Source organism: Parasteatoda tepidariorum, chromosome 9 (assembly GCF_043381705.1).
Source record: "Parasteatoda tepidariorum isolate YZ-2023 chromosome 9, CAS_Ptep_4.0, whole genome shotgun sequence".
NCBI lineage: Eukaryota > Metazoa > Arthropoda > Arachnida > Araneae > Theridiidae > Parasteatoda > Parasteatoda tepidariorum.
This window is the reverse complement of record NC_092212.1, coordinates 15,196,109-15,216,015: the sequence shown is the minus strand read 5'-3', so window position 1 is coordinate 15,216,015 and position 19,907 is coordinate 15,196,109. Positions and strand designations below refer to the sequence as shown.

The 19,907-nt window shown below is 29.8% G+C and overlaps 1 protein-coding gene across 2 annotated transcripts in view; it reads right to left on the bottom strand.

Annotated features, from left to right (window-relative positions):
• LOC107438758 (epidermal growth factor receptor) overlaps nucleotides 1–19,907 on the bottom strand; it is a 94,648-nt gene that overhangs the window by 69,398 nt on the left and 5,343 nt on the right. The window contains exon 1 of one of the 2 annotated variants that reach the window (XM_043046339.2): nucleotides 11,650–12,071. The exons of the other annotated variant lie outside the window; for it this stretch is intronic. The gene's annotated coding sequence lies outside the window, so the exon portion shown is untranslated. Of the gene's footprint in view, nucleotides 1–11,649; nucleotides 12,072–19,907 lie in introns of those variants that run through there. 2 annotated transcript variants of the gene reach the window in all.

Below are 19,907 nucleotides of genomic sequence, written 5' to 3'. Positions count from 1 at the left end.
GCGATTCATGTTATGTATTTTAAGCAGGTCTAGTATTTCGTTTGAAAAAAACCTCACTCTTCCAGGATATTGAAAGAAACTGGGAGAAATTGAAGAAATCGGACGAAACAAATACAGTACCAATAAGAATTATAGGAATAGACTAAATTAAATTTTTTAGATTGAATATACCAGAAAGTTCAAAAAATTTCATATCAATTTTCTCTAAAAAATTATAACTATTTTCTTATCGTTTATTTNAAAAAAAAGAAGCGCAAGCTTCATGATTTTAGAGAGTCATTATTATGTAAAAGGGAAAAAGAGGCCAAAGAAAATTATTCAAATGAACTCTCTCTGTCTCTCTTATTCCCACAATAGCCCCTTGAGGGCCAAAGGGGTATGTAGGCTAAGGCTCCACAATTTAGTGACCAATGGCATGATTGAAGCAATGTGGTCAGCACTGCACACCGCCTTTACTTCCCAGACAAGCTGGTACCTATAGATCTGAAGCTAGATGGGCTTCAAGCCGCAAATGGGAATCGAACTCTAGTTCTTCTCAATGGATGGCAATTCAACGCCTTAACCACTGAACCACCGCGACTCATGAGATAGGGGCCACGATGGCTCAAGGGATAGAGCGTTCGCCTTCCAATTAGGTGAATTGGGTTCGAATCCCAGCGATGGCTGTTCGATACGAACTCCGCATCCGGCTTGCACCAAACGCAGTGCTGACGCAAAATATCCTCAGTGGCAAATTGATCATGTGCTAAGAGTTCCTCTTGCTGTAAGGCTAACCGTGGGAGGTTTTAGAGTTTCTCCTCTCCCTGAAACGCAAAATCAAAAAGTGTTCCACGAACACAAATTTCTCCCAATACTTTATCCAGGAGTTCCCTTGTCTTCTGGATTGGGTTCAAATTTACATGATTACGGAGTTGAACATTAATAGTCGTAAACAAAAACAAAAAAAGTCGGCTGTTCTACGACGGTTATAAAATAAAATAAATGTTTGCTTGGAGTCAGGATGGAGCAACCAGGCGATAGAGCGTTCGCCTTCCAATGATCCCAGCAGTGATTGGTTGATGCGAAATTCGCTCCCCGGCTCGCATTGATCACAGTGCTGATGTAAAATATCCCCAGTGGTAGACATTAAAAGAATTATCTTGTTGTTAAACAAACCTTGGCAGGATTTTTTCCCATGTAGTGCGAGTTAGCTTCTTCAAAAAGTCCTTCACGAAGGCTAATTTCTCCCCTTGTCTGATCCAGGAGTTCCCTTGTCTTCTACGTTGGGTTCAAAATTACAAGGCTCCAGAGTGGAACATTGATAGTTGTAAACTCAGAATTGGGATGGCAGTTCAATGCCGATTATCAAATAAAATGTTTCATCAGAATCTAATGCATTTTAATAATTGTAGTTAAGGATGTGAAAATTTTAATGTAAATGATAATGAGTAATAACGTGTGATGAAAAAATAATGTGTAAATGTCTGCCTGAAATATTTTAAAGAATATTTGTGGCAAATTATCACATTGTTTATTTTCATTTTTAAAAAATTAAGCCACAATCACAGAGAATGGAGGAATGCGAACCGATTATTAATTTCGCCTACAAATAAAAACATTATTTACTCCAATGTATCTCAAATTAAATAACCTTACAATTTACGCGGCAATAATGAAATATTTTAAATTATATCAAGAGCACTTTAATAAATGACATTTTCTCGTGACTGGGCAATAAAAACATATTTACAAATTGCTTTAGCGGTTTTGGCGGGAAATAAAACAAATAGAACATGCCAAATAAAAGAACTTGTATGTTTCCTTTTATCAAGAATAAATTTTTACTACGACTTGCGAAATAAGCAAATATGATAAAAATTATCACATCATTGACGCACTTAAATAACTTGTCGAAATGAAACAATTTTAGCTCCCATGATGATTCTTGGAATATAAGTTAAGAGAACTTTATGTTTTATAGATTTGTTTAAAAAGCATAAAACGCATAATGAGACAAAAAAAATTTAATTTCCATTTCACTGGAGTAAATGGAACACTATATTTATAAATCAAAGCTAAATAATAATAAAAAAAATTCGTATCGAGTATTAAAATAATAAATTTAAGAATAATAATCAATAAAAATAAGTATTAAATAGAGAAGTGATTAATAATTTGAGAATATTTTCTTATATGTTCAAGAATTAAGGGTTCTAATATTTGTAAAAACATATCCATATATACTTATTTCGGTTCAGGCGATTCATGTTATGTATTTTAAGCAGGTCTAGTATTTCGTTTGAAAAAAACCTCACTCTTCCAGGATATTGAAAGAAACTGGGAGAAATTGAAGAAATCGGACGAAACAAATACAGTACCAATAAGAATTATAGGAATAGACTAAATTAAATTTTTTAGATTGAATATACCAGAAAGTTCAAAAAATTTCATATCAATTTTCTCTAAAAAATTATAACTATTTTCTTATCGTTTATTTTAGATATGCATAGAATTTTAAAATTTTTATCATATCAAAGATTTCGCTTATGCATTATAAAGTCCGTCTAATAGCCCGCAAATCGTAGAAGGCACGCGCAGAAAAGGTCACGAAACGTGATTCTAATAGCTAGAAAACAAAATAGAATAAAAAATAAAATAAAAAATAGTGCATCAGTTTACTTGACATAGGAAAATTAAATTAAATTTTAAAACAATTTTTTTCTTTTTTTTTTTTTTGCATTAATAGCAGAAGGATATTGAGTTGAATTGATACAGAAATTTTGATTTCAATTCATAGTTGAATTATTTATTCCTGAATCAATCGTACTTTTTTTTTTAATATGTGCTTTTATATGCGTCTCTGGAGTAGAGATTTCGGTATATTATTTTATATAGGGACCGTTTTTAGTGGGGGAAAAAAATCAGAAATTCCGAAGACCTGGATCCTGAAGACCTGAAGCGTCGTAAGTCTAGCGGAATCACTGCATATTATTTAAAAATTGGATTGAGTAATTATTCTTAACAGTATTTGATCATAAAAAAATTATGTAGCTTGTTATTTGTTATTTAGAATTCGATATGTGATTTGCAGTTATATGTTTGTTAATTTAATTGTATTACGTATTAAAACTAACATTATAATATTCTAATAATTTTTTTATTAAATAATTAAACTTAACAAAACTCCTTTGACAAAATATTGAAAAAAAAAACAATTGTTTAAATTTCTTATGAAATTCATTACATTTATTTATCTTCAATTGTTGTTTTTCGGTACTTATTTAAGAGTAATGAGCTGGAAAATACTATAATTTTTACAAGATTATAAATTTTAACTCTTTCAAAAATTGTTCTAATATATAGTTCCTTTTCTAAGAGGTTGAAAATTACGATTCAAATGTCTTCGTGAATTCGAAGTGCATTATTAAAGAAAAATTCTAATAAAAATTACCATGATTTGCTTTATTTATTTTAAATGTCGTCCATTTTATTTCACTATCAAACTATGAAGTTTTTAATGCATACATTTAAACAACATGATACGTTTACTGCTCTGATACCAAAGCAAAGGAGTAAACAAAGAAAAACTAAAGTATTAATGTCTCTTTATTACATCATTAACTGCAAGCTGCAAGAGAGTTGAGATGTGTTACAACCGCATCAGCTCATATGCGTCATTCAATAATTCTGATTGCGCATCAGCCAATAAATAAATACTGATGCGACAAATTGTTCGCGTTCTTCTCTTCAAATTCACAAAAGCGAGACGAGAATTTAATAACAATTCATGTGTCCCAGCTCTTAAAACAATGCGAACGACAGCTTCATGAGCGATTTCATCACTTCTAGAACAGAGTGTGAATCAAGGGTGACGCACAGGAATTTCGAAGAGAAAAAATAATTCGAAATTTCAACGGACTTTTCTCAAAATGTCAAACGATCTTGGGAGACTACGTAAATGTGTTAGCAACACTTCATAACGGCACTTAAGAATTGTTGGAAAAACCACCAATAAAATAATACGTCGGCTTTAAAATGCACAATTTAAAAATACGGAGAAATACAAAAAGAATTTCTAGGATTGAAACTGAGTCGTTATTTTTGAAACTGCAATAAAGTTCGTTTTTTATATATCGTGCAATTTAAGGGTTAACCCTGGAATGAATTTAAAAATAATGGTAAAGGTTAATCAATATGTCATTATGTTTCTAACACTGCAATGATTAAACTTAAAAATGCAATAATAATTATAAAAATCGTAAAATAATTAAATACACCTTATTTAGCTCCAAAGTTCAATAACATTTTATAAGAAATAAAAACAAGAGGAAAGTTTTAAAAAATGGGAATTAGCTATTCGTTTATTCTTTTTGAGAAAGTGAACTTATTCTACATTAAAAAATACCTGCTCAGTTATAATAAATTAAGGTACTTTTTAAAAAATTATAAATGAAAATAACATGCATTTAATGCATAGGTCCTTCAGCTTTTTGAATTACCGCATACTTAGCAAATCAGAAAAAACTTTCACAATCCCTCCCTTCAAAGGAAAATACTATAAATAATTAATAAAGTTTTGCCTCATTTTAATTTTAAGTCTTAATAATTTTGTTCACCTATGATACGCTTATATTGTCATGCATTTAAGTAATAGGAAAATTACTTTTAGACCAATGTATTTAAGTTAGAAACTTTTTCTATACTAAGTCTGATTACTGTAAATTATGAGTCAAATTTTTAAGAATTAGCATAAAAATAAATTCAACATATCATTTGCAGTTTTAATTAAATATTATTATACTTCTTTAAAAAAATGTAAAATAAATTATGTCGTTTATGAAAGTAATCACGATTTGCAATATATCCCCTTTGTGATTAAATTTTGATTAAATAAGCATATAGTAACTTTTCTAATTTACAATAAGAAAAAACGTTCGATTTATAAAACTCGTTTAACAACTGAACATAAATTTTAATTAAATTTTACTCTTTCACAGGCGTATATGTTTCCAGAATTATGTTTATATTTTATTTCAACAATACCATACATTCGACAGCTTAAGAAACAAATCGCATTAAATAATCGTAATATATAAATCCCTTACAAAAAAAAAATCGATTGGAGAATGAAATAACAATTCTCCTTTAACCTTTGTGTGTGAGTTTAACTTTTGTTAATCTATTCCTTTGTCAGATAATTAAAAAAAGTAAACGCAAAATTTTCACACGAAAAAACTATTTTAAATTCACATTATCTTTTTTTTTTTTAATAATTTTAACTTTCTACAGGTCTCGCGTAGTTAAGGTGAAATCAAAATAATTCTCAACACCAAATATTTTACATTAAAAATATCCCAACAAATAGCCATTTCAAGGCCCACCCAGGTAAGCGAAACAAAGAAAACATTCGATTTCAAAGCCAACATCACGAAACAATGGATGTTTAATGATCCTTATGCTTCAGAGAACGCGAAAAAATTTTAATGCAAATAAAAAAATAATACTTAAGGGAAAAAAACGCATTATATTATTGATTCCACACTTTCCAACAATAGTAAGAAAAACAATAAATTCTTATTACTTTCGCACAAGAAAGTTCATATTACAAAAACAAAAATTGGTTCCATAAACGCTGCATTTAGATCTATGATTTCACAAAAAAAAATCTGCATGTCGGATGAATTTTTACCAGACATATCATTTGCAAAGAATCGGTTTTACTTATTTTTGGAAGCTGCTATTTTTAAAAATATATACATTATATGTATATTGCACCTGTTTTCAATTTCACTCGGGTAGTTTTGGGGTTCCTAGTTTTTTTAAGCACTGCAAAGAAAAAATTATTAAAATATAAAACTATTTAACAATAAAACAATTCTTCCAAGTAGTCGTTCTTTATTACCAAAATAAATATTACATTAGATCGCGGTGCTCGCTCAACCTGTAGTTCTCTGCTTTGCAACCCAAAATAAAAAACCTACATAAATAACGAAAGAATTTTATACTCGTTTTTCAAACTAATCTATAAATTTGGATAAAAAGATTGAAATTATTGAATATCTACTTCGATTTCTTTGAGCCGACTAACCATTACAGTTTGTCAAAATCTAATTTATAAAGGGGAAAAAATCATAAGATTGCAGCCTTTTGAATATCTGTAAAAATCATAACGAAACAGGTGCAGTCTTTTCATTTTTCTTTAACATTAAACCAATGCAGCCGAAAAAGAAAAAAAAGCATAAGTTCACATTTAAACGAAAAATAATAAGCTGTGCAAATTAAACAAGCTTAACATTTTTCGGACATTTTGTGCAACATGCATTAAAAGAGAAACTAATAAAAGCACACTTTTTAACGCTCATAAATATTAGTTAAATATTTTATTTAAATACTACTCATATTCAAAATACCAAAAATAAAATAAACGATAAAGGAATGCATAAAACAAAATACGTCCAAATTTCTGAGAAACTACTAAAAATCTTTAATAGTTCCTTATATAAAGCTATGAAAACGAGAATTAAGACCTTGAAATATTTTCGAATATTTCCAACCCTGTTCAACTACTTGACTAGACAAAACAAAAATATTGAGTCTTTGGTATATTGATAAATTACATTCTAGTAATACCTGTTGGAAACTACTTTTTTAATTACGAAATCTTAACTCACGTCAATCTAACCAATTTTTAAACATTCTTAAACAGTTGGCTAAGGAAATTTAAATTAAATAAGAAATAAACTTCCCACCACAGACATATTATCCAAACAATTTCAATCAAATATTTGTTGATTATGTATTGCATAAATATAATACGAGGCACAAATTGTTTGCTTACAATCCTGAATTGCAAGAAAGAAAAATCAAATTATTTTTAAAATTAAGCAGGACAAAAAATGAAATCTGGAAATAAAATGCTTTTAACGAACAATTTTTTATAAAAACCTTTCATTTTTTTTACAATTGATCAAGTTATATTAAATAAATTATAAAAGATTATATAGCTACTAATGTATAGACATACCATATTCATGCCATAAATTTTATTCATGTCATAAATTAATTTAATAATTAGACTCTTAGCAAACAGCCGGTTGGCAATGCACCAAGCTAATTGGAAAAATTTTGCAGTAAAAATCAGCCTGATACTTAATAGGTTTCTTGCATCTCACATATCTTTAGGCTAATTAAAGAAAGCATCATTTACAACTCAAATAACCTGGTTTATATCAGGCAATTTTCAATAAGCTCAGAAGAATAAAGACTTATTGTAAATATCCTTCAAGTTATATCGAATAAGCAGCTTGACCAAATTCAGTCTTAGTAACTCTTCCCGTTTTCTAATTAGCCTGAAAACATATACATTGATTGTAATAAGCCTCAAAGAATCTGACGAAAAAACTTTAAGAGACTTTTCCAATTACTGTGATGCTTTGCAACATATTACATTAGATCGGGGTGACTTTAGCAAAAAAAAAATTATTTTTTTTAAATTAGCTTACTTCTCAAACATCATACATAATCCCCCTTCTATATATTGCATTACTTCTTAATACTTACTTTTTAAATGGAGCCTTCTGGGCCATTGCGGTTCTTTTATTTAGTGGGGGAAAACGTAGTTGAAACACTTTAATGAATATGTTTACTAATTGTCACTTAATAATCTTAAGTTTTTTTTCTAAATTTGTATTTATTTATTTTAAGTTCACTTCACTCGTAATACTAACAAACTAAAGTCCGATATTGCTAAATTAAATATTGCTTAATTCCCTAAATTAAGAAAATGAGTCTATTGCTATTTTAAAATAAAATATTTTAAAGCATTTCGATGAGTTTCTATCAGTTAATAGTTTTAAAATATGTGAGTTCCTATACATTGTAAAATGTACAGAAGCGAAGGAAAAAGAAATATGAATAATAAAAAATTAGTTTTTGTTTCTCGGTGAATAGAGAGAAAAATTAAGAGACTACAATAAAAACAAATAAGAAATCTAAAGGAAAAAAAATTGATAACTTGACTATTGATCGAAAATTATGATATGAAAATTATTTGATCAACACACAATTTTATATTTCTCCTCCCACAGACTGAAAAAAAATTTCAGCATCATAAATCTACTTTCAGTTTCAAAAAAATACAAAGATTTTGTTTTAAAAACTAAGGATGCTTGGGAACATGGGAACCATACAAACTATGGCTGCAATCAATACCAGAAATAGAACAGGTTAGTTACTACCCCTCCCTCCTTTTCTTAACTACCCTACGTAAGTTGATTTATTACCTGCGATACCAGGAATCGCAGTACAAAGGGGGTCTACTTAGAGTGAAAGAAGAAAAAAAAGAAAAAATTAGTCTTGCGGTCGCTTTATAGGATTAAGCCATGTCAAAAATGAAGGTACACAGAAAAAAAAAAAAAACTAACCTGTTAGGGGAAAAGAAAAATACAGAAACATAAGAAAATTTACTTTACCATCGCTAACATTCCTTTATCAAATTTAAGCTAAATTTCTCTGGTTTAAATTTAGCTAAAAGAGAAGTGTTGAAATAGTAGACTTCTCTACAATTTAAATTAATCCCATTTATTTACATTACCTAAAATTTTTACTTAATTTGTTAAAGAAATGCTTCTTAATTGGAGATCTACACTTGCAAACTGGAAGATAGGTGTAAAACTGTAAATCACGGACGGCGACATTGTTAATAATGAGCAACTAGTTGTAAATTAAAGAAAACTCTTAAAAATTATGTTAATAATTGTTGGCTGAATTGAAAATCACATAGGCTAAGTGTTCAATTTTAGTGATTTTATTTCGGATCTATTAAATGGTTTATACACAAATTAAATATTTAAATTATTCAATTCAAATAACTATCTCAAACTAAAAATATATATTTTACGAGAAGTGTTTTTTTTTTTTCTTCCCTAGATTAATATATGGTATTTAAAACTTGGCACTCTTGCAACAGATATTTTCCTTTGTCGAATATACGATACGATTTAATCTAGAACGGCGTTTTAAAAAATTAACATATTAAAGATTAAAGTTTCAAACTAGATTAGTTCAACTTTTTGGTATATGAAGATGATTTATTATGAATGCTTCAAATATGGGTGATTTTTTTAAAATTAACAATCACTTTTTAATATGATACTAGACCTGACTTATGTAATAGCATCCCAATTTATATGTGACAATTAGCACAAAACTACTAGAAATTTTTATAAATAAAATAGCATTATATTAGTCTAAACCGTTATACTATACAATTTATAAAAATAATCTTTAATAAGGCTAAAAGGTTTTGCAAAATATTACTGCTCTTTAAAGTGATAAAAAAAAAGTAAGAGCATAGTTACCATCTTGATATTTTAATCAGCCCCCAAGATAAAAAATATTTGAATGACAGAGAATAAACAATCATTTCACCATAATAAAAAAAAAGGCAAATATCTTAAAACAATATTATTTAATTTTAAATTTTTAACAAATCTTAGTGGTCATGATACATACACTATCTGCCTTTTGATCCTATAAATGTGTCCTCATGATACATACACTATCTGCCCTTTGATCCTATAAATGTGTCCTCTTTGCCCCTATTGTAAAAATAAGCTGCCATCCCTTATAAGCACTGCCTTTTTAATTGAGTATGTTCAACTCGCCCAAGGTATATTTCATTTAAAAAATAAATAAATAACTCACTGTTTAAATAATAACACACTGATAAAATTACCTTTGCTTATAGGTTAAATTTTGATTACTATTACGAATACTTACTTTGTTAGGGTTATTCTCAACTGATTTATTTATTCTTTTTATTTTTCCCTTTTTTTTTTCAGGGGGTATATTCATTAAACATTATATGTCAGTGAGTATATTCATTTTTACATGCACCTTTAAACATTCATTTTTTTATAATTTTCAATTTAATTTATCGAAAAAAAATGATTTAGGTGTTTATCAATTAAACATTATATTAGTTAAAACAAAACATTTTATTAGTTTACATTTTTAAAAAAAAATTTATGCTCTGAGTTAGTCTTTTAGCATGCCCTTAATTATTTTTAAAAAATTATTCATTTGCTCTTGTTTTGATAATGTGTGAGAACTGCATTTTGAAATAGTATATTCATAAAATTCTATAAGAGGGTAATTTAAAAATTGTTGAGGATGAAATTCAGTTATAACATAATATTACACGATTTGAAATTTTCTTAAGGTGTTAAGTGAGTGCCCTTTCAAAACTTTAAGTTCCCTTTTCTGTGAGAAAGCATCCTGCCCTTTTTTACTCCTAGGGATAATTCTGCTACATCTACCCCTTTAACTTTTAAGGAAAATCGCCCTTAGAAAGTTAAGGAATTTGACAATTCTGATAGAGAAATAGTTACTTTGTACATGTAAACACATCTTTTTATATAAATACTTATAACAGAAGGTATTTTAGTTGCAGAGATAATAACTAAACTAAGTTTCAATTAAAATATTTCTATCTTATCTAACACATTATGTAGCTATGACCAGATAATAAAAAAAGCCTTGAAGGAAGCTTACTTAAACAACCTTCGCCTGTTGTAAGCTGTAGTGCATTTAAAGAGGAAGATGTACATTAAACATTATAAATTAATCTTTTTCATCTCACCGGAAGTCAAGATTCGACATTTAATTGTTGTTTTCTTACCATAGATGCTGTGAAGATAGGGAGGGGGACTAAGTGATATTAATATAATAGATTTCCAACACTACAACTGTAAATTAAGTTCAAATTATGTTTCAATTTTACGTTTTCTTATTTGCATATGTCATTAATTAATTATTTGTCATTATTGTTAACAGTGTCGAGCGCTATAATTTTTACTTTAACCGTTAAAGAGACACTTCAGTAAAAATTTAACATGATACACAAAATATCCTAAATTATTCTTTCCATCAATTGATATTTGTGTTGTATTGATTTATTGATTCAAATATATAAAAAACTAGTTTAATGAAGTTGAGATAGAGAAACTATTTTAATCAACTATTGATAGAAAATATTTCTTAACTATTAAAATTCACCATCAAAATTTTCAACAAATAAATCAATATTTTCCACTAATATATAGATTACAGCTTAGACAAAGATAGGGGGTGGGGGAGGAAATTCGTCAATTTCTTTAATAAGAAATTTTCTAGACGATACATTTCGAACCATAAGTCAGCCAATTTTATTGTATTATTAACTGTACGATATTGTACTGTACTATTGTATTATTATTATTAACTGTACTGTTTAATTGCACAAACATTTCAATTTTTAAAGTGCAAAATAATTTATATCGATAATTTTTTACGGCAGAGGAAAAACTACTTCAAGTTAGCATGTAAGGTGGCAGGATAAACGTTCTATAAAACCATTTTTGAAATTAAGAAATTTTTCTTCAGATTGCCTAAGAAAAACAACATATATCCCCATTATATTCAACATTACTTCCGATTATAAATAGAATTTAAAATAGAAAAAATATTCAAATAGAAGAAATATTAAAATTCATGCTATTTAAACAAATTATGCGAGTTTATTTTATTATTATGCGAGCGCCATAACCTGACGCTGGTCATATAGTTCCATAAATTGTATTTCTTAAATCCATATAATTTGCAATAATTTAAATAGAAGAAATAACTCACCGAAAAACCATTTTAATTCTCGCTCCAAGCCAAGAAAACTTTTCCCCTATACTTCCACGCAGCCGCAAATCACTGGTTGTCTGTGATTCCTGGGCTCCAAGAGATAACACAAATTATTTATTTTCCCAGACGAGTGATATTGTCACGTGGTGAAAACAAACTCCAAACGATTTGGAACTTCACGAACACAAGGAACCGAACGCAAGCACAATATTTCAGCGACCGCGAATATCCAAAATGGTAGTCCGTACAAAAAATAGCAAATTTTTAAATAACATTTCGCGAAAAACGTCTACAAAAAAGAAAAGCGTACACACAAAAACAAGTCCGAGAAGTTTCGAAACACAGGTACGGAATCCTGGGAAAACTTGGAAGTAACTACACTGCTTATTCTCTTGTCAGGTGGCAACGGACCTTCGAGTAAGGGTTGCCGAGAATTTTGAAGATGAGAAAAATATCTTCGCCAAGTCTTATCGCCAATGATGCTGTAGTTGTTAAGTCATTTTTACCTACAAGTCTCACTGTGAGATGAATTTTAAATAGGCTATTATGGGACGTAATGATATAAAATAACTTCCAAATCTAATGAGAACGCACTGTCGCTTTCTTTAACGTATTGCTGTTCAATTACTAATATTTTAATGTCATATTAAACATATAATGATGTCTTTTAAGTGCATAAATGACTAATAATGATTTTCGTAATTAATCAATGTAGGGCATGTCATTTTTATTAAGTTCCCCATAATATACTTCTACATTTTATCATTAATAGAAAAATAGTACTATTTATAACTTGATTTCGTATAATAACGCTTGCAATATTTTATAAGAATGAAATAATTATACAATATTATGAGCGAAAACGAACTTGCTACAAGTTTAAAATCTAGCCTTATAATCAATACAACTATACTATTTATTAATTTATGCTTTAACGTATTCGTAAATACCCAAAAATATTTGCAAATGAATATGTTTGGATTTGAAAATTAATGTAATAAATTTACATCGTCAAAATGGATATAAAATGTTTACAAATGCTATAAATTATAAAATGTCTAGTAGCTATGTGAAATTCGTAAAAATTTCTTTCCATTTTTTTCCCATTAGTTTCTAAAAGACTGAAACACATCTAACATAATCATGAAAACTGCAAGATATTGACAATTAAACTATAAACAACTTTGGTTTAAAGATAAATTTCCTACTTTCACTGTTGAAACAAAATTATTCGAAATTCATAAATTACTTATCACAGGGGTGTCAAACTCAAAAGCTAACTTGGGCCAAATAAACAATGCTTAACTTTAGATGGGCCGCAAAAAAAAGAAAAATCAATGTTCATAGAAACAGATATTTTTATTTCGAATAGTACGTTGTAATAAACATACATAAAGTTAAATTATTGTTTGATACTTGACATCTCTTCTCTGCTACTATCTTTCCTATTTCGGGAGAAATTTTATTGGCCGAGACTACTTTCAAAATTGACCCAACGTGAGCGTTATTAATACGGTTTCGGACAGGAGATTTATTTCCATTCATAACAGAAAATAATTGCTCGCACTGATAAGTACTTCCAAACATGGAAATAATTTCTTATGCCAATTTTCGAGTATTTTCAAACCTTGCCGGTAAATATTTGTTAAATTCAGGCACACCAACTTCAGTGAATTTTGCGTTCAAATTTGAGTCGCACTGAATCTCAATCACTTCCATTTGCATATTACTGGGTACTGAGTTTATATTTATTGAGAAAATCGAAGAAAACAAACAAAATTTGTCTTCCAAAGAATTAAAATCTTTAAATCTTGTTTCAAATTCTGTTCTAAGATTTGAAATTTTTTCTGCGTATTTTTGATGCGATGCAGTATCCCTGGAATGGCAGGTACCGCAAGCCATTTAGAATCTTACATTTTCGCGTGTACAATTTAAAGTGATCCGTATAGTTTATAATTAAAGTATATTATGATTTTATATGCTTTCTAATTCACATTTCTATTTTATTTTTACTTTGCGTCGGATCTATTGACTGGGCCGCAGAAATGTTCATCTCGGGCCGCCAGTTTGACACCCCTGACTTATCAGGTTTATATCTATTTCAGCTTATTAATGCTTAATCTTTGTTCCTTATCCCCTATTTTAGGATATTCGTTTTACAGAAAAAGATGAAAACGGGAATATTGTTTATCAGGATTCTTTTGCTAGTAGAAACTTTTCTAACTTCATCCCACATTAACGACACAAATTTAAGCATTTAAAGGACTGTAATGACCTTCTACCTGCATTTATATTGGAAAAATATACACATAAGATCATCTAAATAAAGGGGTTGATCAAAATGACGAAAACACTTCTATACTAACTCTTTGTTCGATTCATATTTTCTTTTAACAGCAAATCGCTTGGGAGGTTTTGCATGGCAAAACTGATATCCAAATTGGAAAGATCATGCTTGAAGCTTTTAGAAATGGTGTCCTTTTATCTGTGCAAAATTTGCATGGACCAAAATGAACGTAGAAAGTTAAAAGTATACTTTTCCCTTTTCTACAAAAAGTATTCTTAGAAAAATATTATAATCCTACAGAATAATTTCAAAATTGCTAGTATTAAGACCAGAAAGAAATTATTAACTTTCTCTCCTCGCTTTTTATAACCATCATTGAACAGTGAACCCAATTTTGAGTTTGTGACTGTCTATGTTCAACTCCGTAGCCTTGTGATTTTGAACCCAATCCAGAACACAAGAGAATTCCTGGATCAAGTATTGGGAGAAATTCGCCTTAATGGAGGACATTTTGTTGGCACTAATCCGCATTTGCGTTACATGGAGAGGAAAACCACAAAAACCTCCCATGGTTAGCCTGACGGCAAGGGGACTCAAATCCGTGTACCATTGAGGATATTTTACGTTATCTCTGAAGTGGGTGCTAGCCGGGTTGCGAAGTTCATATTCCGGGGCCAGACATCGCTTCGATTCGAACCCGCATGAGTAAAAATTGCATTATTTCTAAAAACTTGAAGCATTATCTTTTAAATTATTCCACAGTTTGACACGTGAAATCTTCCAAAACATTCTCTACCTTAAAAGAAAATTGTTTGCATTGAGTTAATATATAGGTATCTATATTGTTTTGATCAACCCTAGTATACTAATAACTGGGCCGAGACAGCCTGGTTGGTAGGGCGTTGTGCCCATGTCCAAGAAGTCACGAATTCGATCACCACCGGCCGAAGATGCTCGTGTAGTAAATGATGACTGAAGAACGTTAAATCCGTCGGGTTACAAATGTTCCCACGACACATTATACCTCTAGGAGTACTGGATTGGAGATTGATCGTTTTCTGGTTCATGTCAAAATTACGATCTGTGGATGAATAAATGATTGAATGTATTTATGAGTGCTCCCTATAAACGGGCTGTGACGTGTGTGTGGCTGAAGTCGTATTCTTGGCCATAGATAGCGCTACTGAAAAACAAGAAATGCATATTCAGTTGTTTTCACCAATCAGGCTTGCTGATATTGGCATATAGCATTAGAAACAGCAACAACATATTCTAATACAAATCTAAGTTACATATATATTGCTATGAAAACACGCAACAGTGACTTTCAAAATAAATAAGTGAAACGTGTTTTTATTAGCTCTCAAATGTGCAATGATCTTAATTTCAATCCTCCTGTGGCTAGCACCCTTTCGACAGGACGGCTTCTTTTTTTCAATAAGTTAAATATGGTAACACAAGAGTTTCATTATTTGCATACTTTTTGCTGAAACAGGAGTGTTCAATCTGCAATAATATACTGATAATAATCATGTTTATATTTAAATCCCTTATTGCCTTTTCAAAGCTAAAGAAATAAGTGACGAAAAGAAATATTTACTTGGTTTAGAATTATACAGGGTGTTCTGTAAAGAACACTCTCAGTTACGTATTATTAGAATCCTTATCATAAAAGAAAACAAAAAAAGTATGCATATTCGGGTTCGCAAATAAATATTTAACTCGGGAAAAATAAAAACGTTGCCTTAATCTGACAAATCACAGTACAGAGAGGCCAATGTAATAAACAACTTCAAATTTCAACCTCCAATTAGGACTGTTCATGTTCATTACATTCGCCTTCATTTCTTCATCTTTCCTCACTTAAATATGAACTTGCGACTCTTGATGTGCATACTTTTTTGTCTTCATTTTTGATAAAAACTCCTAAAAATATATATTAAGGGCGATCTTTATGGAACACCCTGTATTTACCATTACTTTTTTTATTGTTTATGTTTACAACATTGTAATAGGTTATGATTAAAGGATTAAGCACAAAATCGAAGGTCACGCTAATAATTATTAACAAGTTAATTGTTAGTAGTAGGGCATCAAAAGATTAAGGTAAATGTACTATAACTATAATCGCTGAAACTCACTTTCCCTTACAGGAAATTTTATAAAATATTAATATATTGTAATCTATAATACTGCATGGATGTAAAAAAAGAAAAAAGAAAAAAAGAAAGAAAAAAAAAGAATGATTGAAAATATCCTTTTTCATTCCTAATTTTATTCCAATGTAATTTCTTTATCCACCTGTAGTAATTAGCCTATTTTTGAAACAGGAAAAAGGTGAAGGCATTCAAGCCTCCATAATTAACAAGTTCATTTTAAACATTGTATAAAATTGTTTATAATTGTGTAGTTAGTAACTAATGATACGTACGAATGAGTACGTATTTAGCAACTAATGAATGAGTTTTTAACTATTTTTAAGCAATTTTCTATTAATGTAAGATTGCATCGTGATATGGCGTTATACGCCATATCACGATAGTGGTATATACTTAGTATTTAAATATAGTTAATTGCGTAATTTCTGGGTTTCAAACATTGCACTTTAAAATGAAAGTTTATAAAAAGCAAACTTCGACTTCTTTTTACAATATTGAAATCATTTTCTTTATTATTTTTGAGAACAATGAGCTGAATTGCCCTATTTTTTTCGTGAAAATGTAAATTGTAGTTTTATGTAACTAAAAAGCGGCTTTTAAATCTGTATTTTTTTCCTTAGTTAAACATTTCTTTGGAATAACAACTTATCCGGAAAAAAATTCCTTAAAAAACTAAATTTATAAAATTTCGAAATTTATTAAATATTTATTTTAAAATTTATTAAATATTTTTTATTTAGTTAATTAATTATTATTAAATATTGTAGTAGTTGTTTTCATTTTAGTAATTACATCTTCAAATTTCCCAAGTAATAAAGATTAAAAAAAAATAAATAATCCATATATTATCACGATTTTCAAATATTATTTTCTCAAGAGCAACTAAAAATGCTAAGCATTTTTAATACGTCGCCAAAACTTAACAACCTAATTAAATAATAGTCTGGCATACCAAACATTTTTAACTCTTTTTCTCGCCAAGCTTACAAACGCTAAACGATGCGGAGAAAGAGTTGCCTTGAAAATTGATACCGCCGCCCTATAATTTCCCTGTTTATAGACATTCCAAACTTATCCTAATTAACATTACTGTTTCCTTGTTTGCGGTAAAAACTCCAACTGCCTTTTTATTTGTGCCAATAATCTTATTTTCTCGTGTGCTTCCCCATCCATTTTTTACTTTAATGTAGCAATCGATTTCATATAATCGGTGTAAGGTAGAGAATTAATTATTACGCTGGAACATAATATTACATTTTTATTAATCACTTTCGTGTCTGTTAGGGTAGAATATTGCAATCGAAATTTTGACAACTTTTTTATTAGCCAACGCCGTCAAATAACTAAAATTTAGTGTTACATTATCGCCAAAGGAAATTACTTGTCAATCGAAGATTCGATCCCTTAGTTATTAGCTAAGGAGTCGTTTAACTCTGGGCTAAAGAGAGAAGCCTTGAATTTAACTAATCAGAGCAATCAGACATCTACTGGAGCTCATGGTTCGATGATACTGCAAGCTTCAATCGCTACTTAACAATTAACAGCTGCGAACAAAATTTATCGCGATAGGCAATTAATTGTCCATTCCATGGAGGTTTTGTCCTTTTTACTATTAGCTAGGGAATCATTTTACTAATCAGAGCACTCAAATATCTACTGGAGCTCAGTGTCTGATGACACTGCAGGCTTCAATTGCTTCTTAACATTTAACCCATGGTGCGTAGCGTCTTTAGAAAGTGCACAAATGTGCTTATTTTCGTTTTTTAAAAGCCCTTAAAGGTGCTTTCTTCATGGGATGTTTTTAAAAAGTGATTAATTTTCCCTTTTCGAAAATGAGATTTCGCACCGTATTATGCAAAAGCGTGCTTTTCACATTGTTCTATTGAACGTTTTCACAATTCATTCAACAGCAGTCCATTTCGGCTTACCGTCGATCCATAGCGTATGAAAGCGCCAATTATTTTACATGTCTAATGAAACACTTGCGAGTCCGCATGTGCGTCGACTGAGCTGGGATTTGTGAGATTATCGCACTCTCATATGCAACTCTGCTGCATTTTGCAAGGTATTCTCAATTTCAGGCTTCATTTTCCACCCTCTGATATCGTACCGAAAACTGCTGTAACTGTTCACGATAGAACAGTTTAACGAGGACCGATACCGCAAATCCTCAGTTCCCTTGTAGGCTGATCGAAGTGGTCACCCACCCGCACACTGACCGCAGCCAGTGATGCTTGACTTCGGTGTTCTACTGGGAACCGTGTCTAAACACTGCGGGACTATGTTCAGTTCTATTAGAGCTCGTTTTGAGACTTAGCAATTTTTTCAAATGTGCCATTTTACGCTTTGTCAATTTTCTTAAACTCAATTTTGTGAGCTAAGTTAATTTTTCAAACGCGCATATCTTGCTATACTTACTTTTTTTAATACACTATTTGAGTATATATATACATATTCTCAAACTCACATTTCAAGCAATTTTTTTTTTTTTTTTTTTTTTTAAGGANTTTTTTTTTTTTTTTTTTTTTAGTATCCCGCATTTTAAGCAACGTTTTCTTTACTCATTATAATTTGCTTCATGTATTATTATTCTTACTTTAAGGCTTTATTTTGAGCTGTGCTCAAAATAAAATTTTATCACTTGGTTAATTATGAGAACATGAAGTTTTTATTTAAGTAAATGTAATTTAAACAGAAGAACAAATAAATCTTACTTTTAGAACGAAGATTAAAAAAAAAATTAAATTAAAAAAAGGATGTAAAACCGACGGATATGATTATTTTCTTTTATGGAATGCTACAAGAAATTATTTTGCTAAATTTTGGAAACTTTGCGTAGAAATAGTTATAGATAAAGACTGAAAAATAGTTATAAAAAATAAACTTTAACTCCAAATTCAATAATTACAAGCTGGATTCTAACGCTCCTTAAAAAATTAAGAAAACAAATATTTTTTTTATCATCTTTGCATTAACCACAGCAATTTAATAACTCATAGCTTAATCTTATAGAAGCTTAATCTCTTATCCGGTTTTCAAACATTCCCCTTAAAAATGAAAGCTTATAAAAAGCTAACCGCGTTTTCTTTTAACAATATTGAAATAACTTTCTTTATTTTATTTATTTATTTTTTTTGGACTAAAAGTACGAAACAATACCAATACAAAGCAATTTTGTTTCTTGAAAATGTCAGTTGTAGTTCTGTGTTGCCAAAAATTGGTTAGGATACATTTTTGCGAGCTGCTACTTATCAGGATTTTTTTTTTTTTTTTTTTTTAAAGAACTCCATTTTTTAATTTTTTTTATCATTAAATATTATTTCAGAATCGTCTGATCTTAGTCTATTGTCTTGTCTTGTTTAATGGCTTTATTTTTAACTGTGCTCAACACATATACTTTTTATCGAAATTAATAAGACCAAAACTGAAGGACAAATACTTCTCTCGTTTATAAGAAGACGGAAGATATAAGAAAAAGAAAGAAAGAAAAGGATGTAAAAGAGACGGATATGATAATTTTCTTTAATCGAATGCCACCAGAATTTATTTTGTTAATTTTGGAAAATCCTTCCGTTATAGAAATAAGAAGTTCTTTGGCTGGTTTCCTGAACTATTTTTAGAATTCGATTATGGCATTCTTCTTTTTTCTCTGTATTAAAAGATGAGCAGTAGTGGCTCAGGGGATACAGCGTTCGCCTTCCAATGAGGTGAACCGGGTTCGATACGAATTCAGCACCCGGCTTACAGCGACTACAGTGCTGACGTAAAATATCCTCAGTGGTAGACGGATCATGGGTTAGAGCGCCGTT